Raw genomic sequence first — 13,850 nt, forward strand, 5'->3', positions numbered from 1 at the left:
ACTCAGCCATTCCTGTTATCTTGTGCAGTATTTTAACCCTATGCTAATGGAACACAAACGTGCCGGCGCTCAGGTTCCCTTTCGTCACAGATTCCAAGCAAAAAAAAATATTCCGCCCTTATTGCTCCCATCCTGTTTCTTCCACGGCGCCCCTCGCTCTAATGATGGAAAGTATTGGGGCACAAAAAAAAAACAAGGTGTTTTCTCCCTGTTGAGAAGCGGCTGCGTGTAATCAGTCATATCGCAGCACCAGAGAGCTGTGAATCTGAAGATATTTTAAGAATAAAGTTTGTGCGTTTCTTCCCAATACGGCCAATACTTGCTGCTTTGGCCGATGTTACAGCAGAAATGTTTGCCCCTTGTGTCAGACGAACCGAGACCAGAACAATAATAATAATAATAATAAGCCTTGTGTTGGATATAGCGCCTTATCACGTCGTTCAGACGGCTCAGAGAGCTCCTCTCAGAATACATTGTAAAGCGAGGTAATTGCTTAATCTGGGGGTGAAACGCGGCAGCCGATTGTGCCCGGCAGCGACCCACAAACATTTGTGAATTGAGTGGATTTTTTTTTATTTTTGGAGGGATTATTACCCCTGGAAAGCGATCCTCCAAACAACTAACAACCAGGTTCCTACTTAATGCCAGGCGAACAGAGGTGTGTGGAGTAAGGAAACTTGCGTCAGGTTTCGCTGTGTCTGTGAATCGAACCCAGTTCCTCTCGCTCGCTTCTTTGCAGGTTGAATTCCCCTAAAATCAAGGAACATGTTTTAAAAAAAATTAGTAAAATTACCAAATAAGTAGATGACGGTGGATGCAATGTCCAAGGAAGTGCAGGTATCACCACGATTAAGAGTATTCAACCCAATTCTGTATATGCCCTTTGAATAAGGTGTTAAACTGAGGTCCGAACTCCCCGATCAAATGGACTTTAAAGATCCCATTGGATTATTCGAAAAGAGAAGGGAGTTTCTCCCAGTGTCCCGGCCTATAATCCCTCGGAAAACAATCGTCGTTCACCATCATGTTTGTGGGACATTGCTGCGCACGAATTGGTTCCCGCCTTTGCCTACAAAATACATAGTCACTACACTTTACGGTACATCTTGTGAAGCACTTTTTGGCACGATTTGCCAACGTGGAAAGGAGCTACGTCAAGTGCAAAGATTATTGCTGCCTACGCCACTTACCGCGTATTTCCCCTCGCTCTGGAAAGGAATGCATCCCGCTCACCTAATTCTGCGGAGTTATGAGTGGCGTCATAACAATAACAATCCTTGCATTTGATCTCGCGCCTTATCACGTGTTTGAATCGTCTCCAAGCGCTTCACATTGCAAAGTGGATTGACTGTGGGCAGGAGCCAAGATTTGGGGACCCCAGGAGCGTTTTGTTGGGCACTGCCGGACTTTTCGCCGGTTAAAACAGCTTAGCTTGCCGTTTCCTTGGGCTGAGAAGAAAGAAACGACTACCTTTTGAATGATCTAATTTACAACACACGTCAGTCCACTTGAAAGGTAACCTGACAATTGCTCCGTTTGCCTCATAAATTAGCTGGAAAGATATCTGACGAACAATGGAACGAAACATCCAGTCCCCTCGTTTTTTTTTAAAGGGGGGGGGAAAAAAAATTGGTAACAATTGTCTTTATTTTAATGTGTTTGTATTAGGTTCCTGACATCTGACAGTAGCTTAAGACATTGATTGTAAGGCACTTTGACATGCAGTAGATTGATAAGAGTACCTCAGTCTATTTAAACTCTCTGGCAAAAAAAAAGAATAGCTTTTGATGTCAATATTGACCTTTGCCTTTTTTTAACTGATTCGCAAGCCAAGCTTAAGAAATCATTGTCGGCAAAGCACATCAGCATGTCTGTGATTCTTTTGTAAGCTACAGTCTCGATAAAGCGTCACCTCTGGCGAGATTGTTTCATAGATTTGGCTGCACCCAAAGCCATTACATTCGTGTTAACCCACAATAAACCTACATTAGCGTAAGACGCAATATTCTGTCTCGTGCTCACAAAGCAAACTGGTATGAAGCTAATACAAAGATAATGACTGCAGGACTGCAGCGAGATTAGTTTCATTGCTGCTATTAATTAATTCGGCAAAATTATTGTGAAAACACATAGTTTATCTGGCGCTCAATATCTGCCCCCATCAAGCAGAAAAGAGTTTCTACAAGCTGAATAACCCCAATCTGATTTGGTGCAGATAAACAGATAGGAATTCTCGTTTGATTTGTTTTCTCTTCATTTCTATCGCCGGTTACAGAAACCTCAGGTAATTAAGGAACGAGGAGAATAAGGGGGCCAGGGAAGCAGCTGGAATACCATTATCTCCAGCAATTTTCTTTCCTCGTCCTGAAGGTGTTTGACTCCCTCTTCACGCAGTGGGAGCTGGAAAATGTGCAATATAAACCAGAAAACCAGTGGCAGAGGTCAAACACAGAGACAAAAATAATTCACTCCTCCCTTTCCAAATTCTTCTCGACCTTCTCTTTCAATCTGCTCCTTAAACTCTGTTGGTTTCACAAAAAAAGTACACTGAGTGCATTCCACTCTTCACAATATATAAGAAGAAATAATCCTCGCATTTGATATTGCGCCTTATCACGTCTTCGAGGCGTCTGAAAGCGCTTAACTGAATATACGGCAAAGTGAATTGACGGTATATTTGTGGGCGAAACGCGGCAGCCAATTGCGCACAGCAGCGTCCCACAAGCAGTTGTGGATTGAGTGACCACATTGTTTTTGAGGGATTATTTCCCCCCCAGAAAGCCATCCACCAATCGAATTGACAACCATATTCCTCCTTACTGTTAGGTAAGTAGGAACTCCGAACTAACAGAGGTGTGTGTGCAGTAAGGAAACTTGCCTGAGGATTTGCCCCACCCGGGAATCGAACCCGGGTCCTCTCGCTTGTGAGGCAGGTGCTCTAACCACAAAACTACAGGCCCACCTCAGCACATTCCTTGGTTGAGCTCTTGCATTCTTTTACAGTCCTTCTGAAGAATAACATAGGATTGAGGCTTATTTACTCCACTGTTTTAATAGCCGTGAGCTGCAGTTGAACCGTTCACGGGATCAGTTTGGATGAAGAAAGTCGTTCAGGCCATCTGATCCAATCCTTCCCAGAATACCCACTCTGCCATCGCAGCATCTAACTGCTCTTTATATGAGCCAAGTGTCCTGGCCTCAAACATCATTCCTGACAACCTGTTCCAGTCGTTAATTACCCTCCCGGTAAAGAGAAACTTCCCATCGTACCTCTAAATCTATGTCCTCCTGTCGTAATGTCTCGGCGGATTCTAAAGTATTGTTCTGGGTTTACATGTTCAATCCCATTTAAAATTTTACACCACCTCTACGAGGTCCCTTCCTTCTGAGTCATCTCCACTCACTTTGCTCCGACTGTCAGAGCATTGGAAATAAGAACAGGTGAAACCCATTTGACCCATTGAGTCTGTTCTGTCACAGATCGTTCCTTGACCTGCGTATTACCATCCTACCCCCACCCCCCCGTCACGACCCTTGGTAATTATACTCCCCATGCATCTGCTCGAAATTGACTGTATTGGAATATTTTCCGCACAGTTCTGCTGGATCATAAATTTAATTTAAGGCCTAAAGACCTGATGGAATTTCAGATCTCCAGTGGGCTACAACCAAACAACAACAACAACAACAACAACTTCGCGCGGGGTAGTTTCCCGGATCGTGTGTGTAAACAAGGTGAGGTCCTTTAAAATGCACGTAAACTGCAGCGGCATCAATAGAATAGAAAAATCCATTGATCCACCAGGTGGAGTACGAGCTGGATCAGTGTGCAGCTCGACACCGTTCCTGTATATTTTACGCTCGTGAGAATAAAGCTGGTTAAATGTACGTTTCATTTCCAGGGTGATCTCCAGCGCAATTATCTTCATGGATTCCAAATAATGAAGCTAATGACTCCCATTATAGTCACATCGGTTTTGTTCATTCAGATGTTTGGCAAGTATCTGTTTTAAGAAAGGGTTCCCGTCGCTCCCTCTGTTATTGTCAGGTCATTTCCTCCCCGACTGTTGACGTTGAAACCAATTCACACCTATCCGGTAAAATGCCCCTTTGTTAGAGACAGTGCACCACGGGGTCAAAATTTGTAGCATTTCATAATGCATCAACCCACGACTGTTTGCGGGGAGGCCGCTGTGCGCAATTGGCTGCCACGTTTCGCCCACAAAATACACAGTCAATTCACTTTACAGTGTATTCTGTGAAGCGCTTCGAGACGTCTCGAAGACGTGACCAGGCGCGATAGCAAACGCACGGATTCTTATTATTTATTTTAATGCAATGGATATTGTGAAACGGATGTAATGCAATGCACGTCATGAAATGTCACAAATTTAACCCCCTCCCACCCACCTCACCACCCCTTAAATATTTTGCCTGCCTTTTGAATTGAATCGGGCAGAAAACATCTCCTGATCTGATCAGATACACATCCCAACAAACCAAACTTATTTATATACTTTCATAACACAGCTGCTGTGCAAGAAATTCGCAGACCATGAATTGGGAGCCGGGATATTAGGCAATTAGAAAACCAGGCGTAAAGTGAAGCGATTGGTGCGGAGAGGATTAGCTCAATCTAAAAGAGACATCGCCAGTTGAGCCAGGAAATGGTATGGGGGGGGGGGGGAAGTAGATTTGATTCCTGGGCACAGCCAAAAGGAATTAAAGTGGGAGGCTGGAGAGAGAAAAAAAATCTTTTCACAGCGGGTGGTTGGCGTAAAGAATTGCTTGCCACAGGCCGTTGTTGAGCAGAGCCAACAAATTCTTTTTGAAAGGGAATTGGGTCAATACTCGGAAAAGAGGAATACTAAGTACCATAGGGAATGAGCAAGCGAGTGGGATTAGGTTTAGGTGCCTCCTGCGGAGAAGAAACACCAACATGATGGACCGAATATCCTGCTTCCAATATCTTTTCTTCGTCACATTAAGCAACGCAACGAATTGCATTTTTTTTTTTCTTCGCCTCCTTCATGTAGTGTACCGTCTCTGCCACACGCAGACTGTCGGAGGCTGAACAAGGGGTGGGGCTGGGGGTACAGAGGGATGGAGTCACGAAAGATGGGGGCTATAGCTGCTAAAGCCTTGACTATGCATGGGCAAGGCGAGGAGGGACAGAGACAGATTCGCTCAGTGCCAACCTTTGCGATTTCTGGACGCCGTGAAACTACGTGATAACATTCCCTCGGCCTAGGCAGACTGCGTCCAGAATTCAAGGAAATCTGCTACTGTCCGTTCGGGCTAACCATTGCTGTTTACCTTTACAAAGAAAAACATACCGATTTAGACACCTAAATTCGAGCCGTGTGTCTTTGACCTGGATGCAGTTAAACATTGTGAACAGCCTGATGTCAGTACAATCCCTCCCTGGTGGCTGAAAGGAATCTTTTAAGTAGAAATCAATAGCTTCTGTGACCTTCACATCTACAAATAATGCAGTGGCTATCAAAGTGTGTGACTCCAGCTCCCTATGGAACGGATGTCAGACGTCAGCGGCCATGTACCTGGTGAGATGAAGACAATGGAGGCCCATGTGTTCCTCCGCCTGCGCAAAGCAATTTGCTCGTGTCTTGCTTGTCCTCCGAAACAAGGCTATCTCACTTTCTTCGGTGTCTCTCGTTTAATTTCTCTCTCTCTCTCTCTCTCTCTGATATGGCGTTAAACAAAAAATCTTGCATCTGGACAGCGCCCTCAAACAGAATAGTGTCGTAGAGTAGTGTCGTAGCGCGGTGTCTCGGAACAGCACCGAACATTCCCGGGCTTTGTTGCCCGAGAAAAGGGGGAAATGGGAAGGCGATGGTTGATGCGGTCAAAAGCACTGGGGTGTTCAGGCGGGATTTCAAGATGGATAAAGAGGGATTGAGGCAGGAACATTTCAGAGGTTAGGGGCGAATGGGCAGGCGTGGCCACCGACAGCTGAGGGGGACATCCAGGGGGTCGAGCAGGACAGAAAGGGAGGGCGATGGCTTAGGGTGCAAAAGGATTTGCACGTGAACAGTCACTGCAGATATTCGACTGACTTTGAGACCCGACGCCGAGTTCAATCAGGCGTCCGCAGGATTTCGTAACGTCTCCAAAAAGCTTTGGATGTAGAAGGGTTCATTGGGCTCTCATCTGATCTCAACCCCTTCCGAATGCCCATTCCCCACCATGTTTTCCCATTGCAACGTCAAGCTGTTTCTTAGATGAGTCCAGTATCCTGTGCTCCACTTACCCTTAACTTATTCCAGCTGTTGATTGCGCGCAATGTTTAACTGGTTAAACTCCAACACGAGCTCAGTGCACACACGTTGGGGGTCTGTACACTTTGGTTCTTGGCCAAACTGTGTCCAAACTATCCAGGATTAGTTTTTATCGGGGTGGGGGGTAAACCGGGTTTCCGACACATGCGGAAAACCATCACCATGCTTAAGAGTATCAAACCAAGCGGTGTACGTCCCTCTGGGAAGAGAGTGTGGACTCCATGTTAGACAAATGGAAATTTCCAACCCTTCTGCGTGATTCTCATTAGAAAATCTTAAGTAAGGTGATGGATTTACTTGTGTGTGGGACAAGTAGGCTGACCAAGAAAAAAATGTAGATGAACTACTGTTTCAGTCATTGTGAGTTAGTGCTTTATGTTTAATTCAACGTGATTAATGTGTGGTAATTACACCTAAAGGAGGATTTCTATCAACATAACTGAGCTGCTGAAACCGAAACATTGACAGATTTGGTACTGAAGCCGATCGCCTGTGACAAACTAGTACTGTCCACCCCACTAAAAAGAGCAACGTTCATATACCGGCCTCAGTTCCTCCTCAGGAGAAAGCAGCAAAAAGTAAATGGGAAGGGGAGATAATAATAATAATAATAATAATAATAATAATCCTTGCATTTGATACAGCGCCTTATCACGTCTTCGAGATGTCTCAAAGCGCTTCACAGCATATACCGTAAAGTGATTTGACCGTATATTTTCTGGGCGAAACGCGACAGCCAAATGGAAAGCAAAAGCTGCGCCCTCTTTCTCCACCACCCCACCCGCCTCCCAACCCCCCCCCACCACCAAAAAAAATTTCCACAGCCCACCTAACTCCATGGAAGAATGAGTCGACATTTCATTTGTGAAGACGATTGCATATTTTCCAGACATTTTCCAAAATAAGGCATTTTCCTTGCACTTGAAACTTCCGGAGGCCCAAAGATTCCCCATCACTGCTGTAAGGTGTCAGCCTGGCTCAGCTGGTACCTTTCTCACCTCTGCGTGATCTGCTTCGTGGCTGCGCGCATAGACGTTGCTGCGCACAAATTGGCTGCCTCGTTCACCTGCAAAAATACGCAGTCACTACACTTATAGAACCATAGAATTACACAGCACAGAAGGAGGCCATTCGGCCCATCGTGTCCGTGTTGGCTCCATGTCCAATTCAATCCTCCCACTCCCCCGCTCTCTCCCTGTAGCCCTGCAAACTTGTCCTCCCCAGGATTTCACTTCACTGGTAAAATCCCGTGAAGCACTTCGAATGCAACCTCGACTGTGTGATAAGGCCCTATGCCAAATTGCAGGTCTTATTATTGTTTACTGTATAACAAGGGTTCAGGCGGAATCAGTCGGGGAGATGCGAACTCACGATTCTGCATTGAAAGTTGATTAGTTTGCTTTTCGCTCGTACATCTTCATTTGCATGTGATGCCAATACCAACATCCCATTCTTACATTAAAACTCCTCACAGTGCCTGCGCTCGACATTCCAGGTTACCAACAGAAGGGTCGCAAAATCTCCGTGATGCGGGACAATGTAAACTCACCCATTTTTGAGCGGGTAACGTCCTCTGGAGACGCAGCATGATGCAGCAGGGAAGCAACTTCGGACACGAGAAATAGATCTGATTAATGTTGCCCAACCACACGGGCAAAATTAATCAAGGAAGTGCTGTATCTTGTTTTCCCCGGTTTTATTTTCGCTGTTCCTGAAGGGACGGCTCATTCTGGAGTGCGGTCCTGTAGCTTAGTGGTTAGAGCACTCGCCCCTTGCGAGCGAGAGGGCCTGGGTTTGATTCCCAGTAGGGCAAAACGTCGCACAAGTTTCCTTACTCCACGCGCCTCTATTTACCTGGTAGTGATTCGTAGTGATTATTAATCGATTGGCGGATCGCTTTTCCGGGGATAATAATTCCTTAAAAAATACTCAGTCAAGGAAATGAGGAATTCCACCTTTAAAATTGTTCTGGAGTTATTTATCAACTCAAAGGAAAGCGTCCGGGTTAAAGAAAAAGGAGAAAACAGCAAGAATTTGCATTTGCTTTCATGTCGGATGAAAAATCTCAAAGAGCACTAAGCAGAGAAAAGGGAGATTTAAAGCTATTGACAATAGGCAAAGAGATATGACTTTAAGAGGGGTTTGAAGGAAGGGTTGATCTGCTTAGGTGGCACACACAAGTGGGAACTCCATCCGTGCGGAGTCCTGTGGCTCAGTGGTTAGAGCCCTCGCTTCGCAAGCGTTTAGTCGATTGGCAGATCGCTTTTCCAGGGGTATTAATTCCTTAATAAAAATCGGTCACTTCAATCCACGACTGTTTGCGGGGACACTGCCGTGCGCAATTGGCTGCCGCGTTTCGCCCCACAAAATATACAGTCAGTTCACTTTACAGTCTATCCCGTGAAGTCTTTGAGACATCTCAAAGGCGTGATAAGGCGCTGTATCAAATGCAAGGATTATTATTATTGTCCTGTCAGTTTAAAGGCACTGGGCAGCTTTATTCACAAACAAACTGAAATGATTTTGCGCTTCACAACTGTACTTAAGTAGCACTACGTACAGTCTCGGCAATATCTGACTTGTGGCCAATCCCTAAGGTGGAAACATGAGCCAGAAGAACAGTGGGACTCACACCTGTTTCTTTTTAGTCTTTGAAATCGAAGGAACTTTTCCCAATTATAAACTCCAGCCGTCAAGGTCGGCAAATGGGAATTCCACCCCCGTCTTCAGAGTATTGCAACTTCCTAATTCTTAAGGGATTTTTTTTTTCCACAGTGATCGGCAAAACTGGCATTTGATCCATTATTCCCAGCGTGATTCTGATCAGTGGGGGTGCGAAGAGCGGCAGCTCGTAAATACAGTATTTGTGCGTTTTTTTTTACGGCATCTTTTAAAGTCCGGATGCAACAATAATAATAATTTACCCGGCTTTTGTTTTCACATGATCTGAGGTGTTGCCAATAAAGAGCAGTAAAGCAGCTGCCATCCTCATTAATCTGGTGCCATCTGGTGGCCGTTATTCGTGTGAATGTGACCCACCGTATCCAGCAGGGACCAAACACTTTAAACGTTCCTAGACACTTTGCTCATGTACCTTCAAAGATGCTCGAAGACGACGATTGTCCTTTCTTTTTTAAAAAAAAAATTAAATCTAGCCGTGTCGAGGGTCACGGTAAACAGCGAGATGTCAAGCTCGTCTCGGAACAACTAACTGGAGAGGCTTAAACGACTGGAATGGCCGCTTTCTATCTCCGAGCGGAAACGCGGTGGGATCCTTATTGTACGAAGTGACAGGTGATCGCGCTCTGTTCTTGCTCAGCACAGACCTGATGGGCAGAATGGCCTTGCTCTGCGCTGTAAAATTGTGGGGTTCATTGAACACTTTGCCTGTGTTTTGGCCAACAATCCTCCAGATGAAGTGCCACACCTAAGCTGCAAGTATTATTATTGTTATTATTATTATTATTATTATTATGAAGCGATCACTGCTTTCCTCCATTTTGGGGAACATCCCTGGCATTTGCCGGCAAAAATTATCTCTGCGTTTGACCAAAAAATTATCTATGAAGCGTTTTGAGACATTCTGGCGTTCACAGGCAAGGCACTACGTCAGAGCCAAGGATTATTCCTTTTTTTTCAAAACAAAAAAAATTACAGTTTAGTTCCTCGCACTGTTTTCTGGGCGACAAAATCAGTTGAATTCAAATTCCCAGAAGTCGCGCTCGACCAATACACCTGCGAGTGTCATGACATAAAGGGGTCACCCAAGCCCTGGAGGCAGAACAGAGGATAGTAACACTGAGGCTGATGTTTTTTGTTAAGAGGGATGAGCTATAAGGAATGAACTCCGTAGTCCTATTATAGGAACAATAATAATCTTTGTGTCTGATATAGCATAGCGCCTTTCATGTTGCGAGAGCATCTCAAAGCGCTTCCAAGGATTTTCTGTAGATAGAGCCCACAAACAAAGAAACAATGCGCAGTACACAGATGGGATCCATACCAAAGCTAAGTAAGTATTGTAAATAAAAGAAAAAAAAAGGAAGCTGGCTGGCTGGCAGTTGATGAGTAATTTAACCTATATTTTAGTTGTGTGCTTATCATGAAAACTCTGCGAGTCTTACGAGTGTCGGCCTGGCTCAGTGGGTAGCTCTCTTGCCTGTATAAGTCAGAAGGTTTGTGGGTATAAGTCCCGCATCAGGTCTTTGAACTCACAGCCTACACGTCGCAATGCGGTGTTGGAGGTGCCATCCGAAAGAGACGTTAAACTAAGATCCCATCCATCCGTTCAGGTGGATGGGAAAGATTAACCCCGTGGCTATTGGAAAAGAGAAGGGAGTTCCTCTCGGCGTCCGGGCCGACATTTCCCTGGATAAAACTGGCGGGCATTCAGGCAAACAGGCAGGAAGGCGGGTGGTCTGTTCCTCGTCTTGCTCTTGGCGCGTATGGCTTTATTCTTCACATTGGGCGTTTGCACTTACAGCTAAGCCATCAGAATAAGCTCGTACCTCTGAAGCGAATACATTGTCATTTCTCATGAATGAAACCTTGCCTAGAAGAAGCGCAGCCTTAAATAATTCAGGGATTCCTTTCAACCCAACCCCTGGCGTTCACGCTTGCTGACAGAATCAAGTACAAATCGGTAAAGATCAGCATTCGCAGAGCTTGCCCGGATTCAAACTGGCCGACTGAAGTTTCACAGGAATGATCAATCTAAAGTTTAACAGTTTTTTTTTAATATATAAACCGCCTTTTTTGTCGAAAAAAAGTCTTGCCATTACAGACGAAATCATAATCGCCGGGAGCTGCTATTTTCCCCAAATCAGTCCGCAACATTCCTACAGATTGTATTTCGTTTCGGGGAGCGTGTGTGGGGGCGGGGTGGGAGGGGGCCAGATACCAGGCTGGTGATTTTTAAGGTGAATTTTAGTTTGTTGAAGCTATGAAATTTACAGGAACAAAAGCCGCATTTTGGGAGTTGAAGGCACTTTCAGGAACGGGAGGTAAAGTGTTGCCGAGTTCAGGGAAGCGGCTGCAATTGATTGACAGACTGGCGTTAATGTGAGTTCTCTGGAAGCTGGAAAAAGAGTACTCTGAAGCATGACAGGGGCTGGGGGTGGGAGGTGTGGGGGTCTGTGCAAATAGATCTCTCTGTGCCAGATATCCTTAGCTGACAAGTGACCGGTATTCAAGCCTTGCTGCAACCGTGAACAGTCACTAGAAGGTCCAAGATGTCTACCCAGGTTGACGTCCTGTTCATTCATAATATCCCTCCCTGAGGTGAAGGATTGACCCACATCTGCCCGTTTCAGTCCTGTAGCTCAGTGGTTAGACCACTCGCCTTCGCAAGAGAGAGGACCTGGGTTTGATTCCCGGACAGTATGTCGGAATCCGGTTGTTAGTCGATTGGCGGATCGCTTTTCCAAGGGCAATAATTAAAGATAAATTGGTCACTTCAATCCACGGCTCTTTGTGGGGACGCTGCTGTGCGCAACCGGCTGCCGCGTTTCGCCCTCCAACATATACAGTCAATTCACTCTCCAGGATATCCTGCGAAGCGCTTTGAGACGTCTCGAAGTCGTGATAAGGCGCCGTATCACCTGCGAGGGATGTTATAAGAGGAAGAATTTACAGAGCAGCAAATCGTGAACGGGAAGCTATAACCTCTCAAACCGACACTAACCCAGCCCTCGCCTCTAATACCCCAGTCCAAGCAGCCACAGCGTCTCTCTCAGCCCGTGCTATTTGTGCCGGGCAAACCCAAGTGGGCCTTCTGTGGGAGAAGCTTACATTTACACATAAATGCACAAAGATAAAAGGCAGAAGAGACCGATTATTACATTGGACAATAAAGCGAAGAGAGGAAAAAGGATTGTCATCACTCTGAGGGCGTTGGTCTCTTCTAACCAGCAGTTTCCCCGAGCATTCGGCAGATTAAAAATTACACGGATGGATGCAGAACATTTAGATTTCTTCCCAAGGCAGCTCTGAGGTTAGAGACAAAGCAAGTGAAGGCAGCGCTGCTGTTCCTGCGTTAAAACTAACGTTTTCAGGGCACAAGATGAGCAGAGAACAACCTGCCCTTCCTGTCAACAAGAAACTATCAAAGGCCCAAGCTCAGGTGTTCCGGTTGCTGCCCAGAGCAGAAATCGCCACAGGAATCTTCCCTTTTTTTTTTCTCAGCACAATACATAGCACGATATCCCCGGACTTTCGTTCGTGATGCAAAGTTGAAGAGTAGAACGACAGAGCGGAAGATCCATTCAAGCATCAGGGCGTCAACCTCATTCCTTCCACAGACCTCTGTAGTTTTACCGCGTACAATGTCGTAACAGTAATGACCATCCTTGCAATTGATGCAGCACCTTTCACGCGAGGAGGATGTCTCGGAGCGCTCCACAGGATTCGCTGCGAAGTGAAGTGACTGGATATTTTTGTAGTCAACATGTGTGAAGTGACTGGATGTTTCTGTCGCCAATTTGTACACGCGCTGTCCTGCGAACAGCCATGAGCCGAATGATCAATTTTATCTGGAGGAGATTGTTGGCCAGGAAACTCCCTTCTCTTTTCGAATAGGGATCGTGGGATCTTCGACATCCGACTAAACAGACGAGTTGCCGTTTGACACCCAGGGATCACTGAACCTTTTTGTCGTCGCCTTCTTCTTTCTGTTCCGCAACCGGTTTTCAATTCAGCAAACTAATTTGCCATTAATTCCGTAAGCTTTAACCTGCTTTCAAGGTCTCTCGTGGGGAAATCTTATCAGATGTCTTCCGAAAATGCGAATAAAATTACATCCACTGGATAGCACTGATCCCCATTGGCTTAGTTACTTCATCAAAGAATTCCATTAGGGTTGTGAGACGTGACCAATTGCCTCGAAATCCAAGTCCTTAACAGCATCTCTTAATAATAATAATCCTTGCACTTGATATAGCGCTTTTCACGTCGGGAGGACGTCCCAAAGCGCTTTACAGAACACACTGTAAAGTGAATTGACTGTATATTTGCGGGTGAACGCGGCAGCCAATTGCGCACAGCAATGTCCCACAAACAGTCGTGTCTTCTCTTTAGACGAGCGCTCAGCATCTCACACAAGGCTATCATTTCCAGGTTTACGTTTGACTATTTCAACAACAGGATAACATCTACCGCAACATAATCCTTACGATAATAATAATAACAATAAAAATAATAAAATGCTCGCAATGATTTTAAACTGGAATGAGGTCTCCAAGCGTTTTTGTCTTGGTTAACCGACGATCGAGGAAACTCGTCATTACGCTTAAAGAGAACCCAAAGCAGACCGAGATAGGGATGGCAGCTCCAACGTGGACATTCCCATAATTGGAATGGAAATGCGCACTGTCTACCTGGAGGGACGCTTACCTTATTCTGGAGAGTAATAGGGTACAGGTTGGCAAGTGCCGAGGTTTGGGAGAACTCCAAAGTGTGCGTTGGGAGTAACCGCCACTCCCAACTGGAAAATCTGCTCGCTTTCCTCCTGAAAGGCGGTTCGGAGTGAGGCGCCTCTGGTTGCCGGCAGGGAAT

General features: G+C 45.6%; 1 non-coding gene across 1 annotated transcript; it reads left to right on the forward strand.

The window, feature by feature from the left end:
• Positions 1-8,034: 8,034 nt before the first annotated feature.
• Positions 8,035-8,112, forward strand: trnak-cuu. Its single transcript has one exon. It is a non-coding gene; the product is annotated as a tRNA-Lys (tRNA).
• Positions 8,113-13,850: the final 5,738 nt, after the last annotated feature.

Source organism: Callorhinchus milii, unplaced genomic scaffold (assembly GCF_018977255.1).
Source record: "Callorhinchus milii isolate IMCB2004 unplaced genomic scaffold, IMCB_Cmil_1.0 Scaffold3, whole genome shotgun sequence".
Taxonomy (NCBI): domain Eukaryota; kingdom Metazoa; phylum Chordata; class Chondrichthyes; order Chimaeriformes; family Callorhinchidae; genus Callorhinchus; species Callorhinchus milii.